Consider the following 3893-nt stretch of genomic DNA (forward strand, 5'->3'; position numbering starts at 1 on the left):
CCTGTCGACGTCACCCTAGAGCAGAAAAAAACGGCCTCTTCTTTTCCGCGCCGAGCGCAGTTCGCCCTTCTCATTTCAGCACCGGAAACCGTCCGACGCGTACAACTCCGTGCGTCTCGCTCCTGGGACAAGATAAAAAAACAAACATTTAACGGACCTTGATCACAAACAAACCTTTACAATGAGTTATTGACTCTCTCTTTTAGTCACAAGTAACCGAACTCCATGGACGAAATATATCCAAATGAACGTTCTTTAATTTTTTAACATTTCCTTTTTGACTGTTGGACTTGGTTGGGGATATGTGTGTCGGTTGTTTTTACTTAATGTAATGTGGATGTTACCTGTGTCCGTGGCTGTGGCTGGAGGATGAGCGCCGGCGTGGGGGTGACAGGGGACGCGACAGTAACTCATAATATGCAGTCAAGGTAAAGTGCTTTACATTCATTCACCCTCCAGGCTATGACTAGGGGACGTTTTTACCAGCACTGACTCGCTGGTTCAAGCCCCGCTTCGGCTCTCAATTACCCAGTACTCGCTATCTGACTGGGTGAGTTTGTGACCGGAGAGTGAGAGCTGATGTTTTGAAATTGAGTAAGAAATACTGTTGATCTGTTGTTGGTATCTGTTGTGTTTATACTGAAGCCTATACTGAAGCCTATACTGTAGCCTATACTGTAGCCTATACTGTAGCCTATACTGTAGCATATACTGTAGCCTATACGGTAGCATATACTGTAGCCTATACGGTAGCCTATACTGTAGCCTATACTGAAGCCTATACTGTAGCCTATACTGAACCCTATACGGTAGCCTATACTGTAGCCTATACTGTAGCCTATACGGTAGCCTATACTGTAGCCTATACTGTAGCCTATACGGTAGCATATACTGTAGCCTATACGGTAGCCTATACTGTAGCCTATACTGAAGCCTATACTGAAGCCTATACTGAACCCTATACGGTAGCCTATACTGTAGCCTATACTGTAGCCTATACGGTAGCCTATACTGTAGCCTATACTGTAGCCTATACTGTAGCCTATACGGTAGCCTATACTGTAGCCTATACGGTAGCCTATACTGTAGCCTATACTGTAGCCTATACGGTAGCCTATACGGTAGCCTATACTGTAGCCTATACGGTAGCCTATACGGTAGCCTATACTGAAGCCTATACGGTAGCCTATACTGTAGCCTATACGGTAGCCTATACGGTAGCCTATACTGTAGCCTATACTGAAGCCTATACGGTAGCCTATACTGTAGCCTATACTGAAGCCTATACGGTAGCCTATACTGTAGCCTATACTGTAGCCTATACTGTAGCCTATACTGAAGCCTATACGGTAGCCTATACGGTAGCCTATACTGTAGCCTATACTGAAGCCTATACGGTAGCCTATACTGTAGCCTATACTGAAGCCTATACGGTAGCCTATACTGTAGCCTATACTGAAGCCTATACTGTAGCCTATACTGTAGCCTATACGGTAGCCTATACGGTAGCCTATACTGTAGCCTATACTGAAGCCTATACGGTAGCCTATACTGTAGCCTATACTGAAGCCTATACGGTAGCCTATACTGTAGCCTATACTGTAGCCTATACTGTAGCCTATACGGTAGCCTATACTGTAGCCTATACTGAAGCCTATAGCGGTAGCCTATACTGAAGCCTATACGGTAGCCTATACTGTAGCCTATACGGTAGCCTATACGGTAGCCTATACTGTAGCCTATACTGAAGCCTATACTGTAGCCTATACTGAAGCCTATACGGTAGCCTATACGGTAGCCTATACTGTAGCCTATACTGAAGCCTATACGGTAGCCTATACTGTAGCCTATACTGAAGCCTATACGGTAGCCTATACTGTAGCCTATACTGAAGCCTATACGGTAGCCTATACTGTAGCCTATACTGAAGCCTATACGGTAGCCTATACTGTAGCCTATACGGTAGCCTATACGGTAGCCTATACTGTAGCCTATACTGTAGCCTATACGGTAGCCTATACGGTAGCCTATACTGTAGCCTATACTGTAGCCTATACTGAAGCCTATACGGTAGCCTATACGGTAGCCTATACGGTAGCCTATACGGTAGCTCGCTGTTTGCCAGGACATTCAGAGCGTGTAGCCTACATACCGCCCGTTTCTCCATAGGCAACTTTACGCACATTGGTTGACTTCGCCTTTGCTGTATTAAACTATGGTTAGCGTAATGTTAATGCGCGTTTCCATGGTTATAATACTACAATTTAAAAACAATCATCTATAGGCCTATTTATAACTTTATTGTCCTGTTACTCTTAGGTTGAATCATGAACCTAAAATGAGAACCGAGTCCTCGTGTATTCCAGACCGGATTTTAGTGATCTGCACTGTATGGCTATCCCCTGTCCATTCTTATATAACTGTGTGTGTGTGTGTGTGTGTGTGTGTGTGTGGCTTCGGGGTTCCCCTCATCCCCATTATCTTGCACACCGATATAACTCTCCCTCTCTCTCTTCGTCGTATGCTTCAAGGAAAATTCCACCTAAAAACTACAAAACCAGAATGCATCATACCGGCTGTATTTCTATATTTTGAAAGTTATATTATCTTGAAAATTTGATTGTTGACAAGCAACATATTTTGGGGCCTATATCAACAACGACTAATGAAACAAATACCAAAGTATCGTTTTTGGGTGGAGTTTTTCTTTGAAAGACAAACTGAAATCTTTCAAAAGAGCCGTTAGATTCATCGCTTTTCTGCCAATTCTATCCAACAACATGCTACATATATCTGAGAGAACGTCACCTATTGTCTAGTTGCAGTAGACTGCGTAATAACCTAACGAAGTTGCGCGCGACTTCTGACTTTCGGCCAACGGGCTTCCGTTCTGAGAAAGACCGAAATAAACAACTCATGTAAATGAGCCATCGCAATGACATGCGGTGAGTCCCGCGGGTCCACTCCCGTTTCCACCGGGCGGCCCGTCTACTATCTCTCCAAGAACAAGCCTCCCTCGGCTTCGTGTTTATCTCCGGTAACTAACTATGCAAATGCACCGAGATAAGGAGGAGGGGGACTGCTTGAGCTAACAATGACACATGCACACACACAGAAACAGACACACACACCCTGCATTGTGTCACATCAGCAGTACAGTAGCCTAACCCCTTCCCCATTATCTGCCACTCTCTCTTTCTGCTCCCCCACTCCCACTCCCCTTCCCATTATCTACCACTCTCTCTTTCTGCTCCCCCACTCCCACTCCCACTCCCCTTCCCATTCTCTACCACTCTCTCTTTCTGCTCCCCCACTCCCCTTCCCATTCTCTACCACTCTCTCTTTCTGCTCCCCCACTCCCCTTCCCATTCTCTACCACTCTCTCTTTCTGCTCTCCCCACTCCCCTTCCCATTCTCTACCACTCTCTCTTTCTGCTCCCCCACTCCCCTTCCCATTCTCTACCACTCTCTTTCTGCTCCCCCACTCCCCTTCCCATTCTCTACCACTCTCTCTTTCTGCTCCCCCACTCCCCCCCCTTCCCATTCTCTACCACTCTCTCTTTCTGCTCCCCACTCCCCTTCCCATTCTCTACCACTCTCTCTTTCTGCTCCCCCACTCAAAGAGAGAGAGAAAAGAGAAAGAAGAGAGAAAAGAGAGAGAGAAAGAGATCCATGGTGTTTGGAGAGATAGAGAAAGAAAGAAATAGAGAGGGAGAGAGAGAGATGGTGAAAGAAAGAGCGATTCCAGTCCCTATACCCTCATCCCCGTGTGGGGTTTTAGCTGGTCCACTTCACTCTGGTATGCAGTTGTCTGTTTCATAAACAACTCTGTGGTACACACACACATATATCACAGGATGTGTGTGTGTGTGTGAAAGTTACATATATGTGAA

This window comes from Oncorhynchus tshawytscha, unplaced genomic scaffold, assembly GCF_018296145.1.
Source record: "Oncorhynchus tshawytscha isolate Ot180627B unplaced genomic scaffold, Otsh_v2.0 Un_contig_8210_pilon_pilon, whole genome shotgun sequence".
NCBI classification, from domain to species: domain Eukaryota; kingdom Metazoa; phylum Chordata; class Actinopteri; order Salmoniformes; family Salmonidae; genus Oncorhynchus; species Oncorhynchus tshawytscha.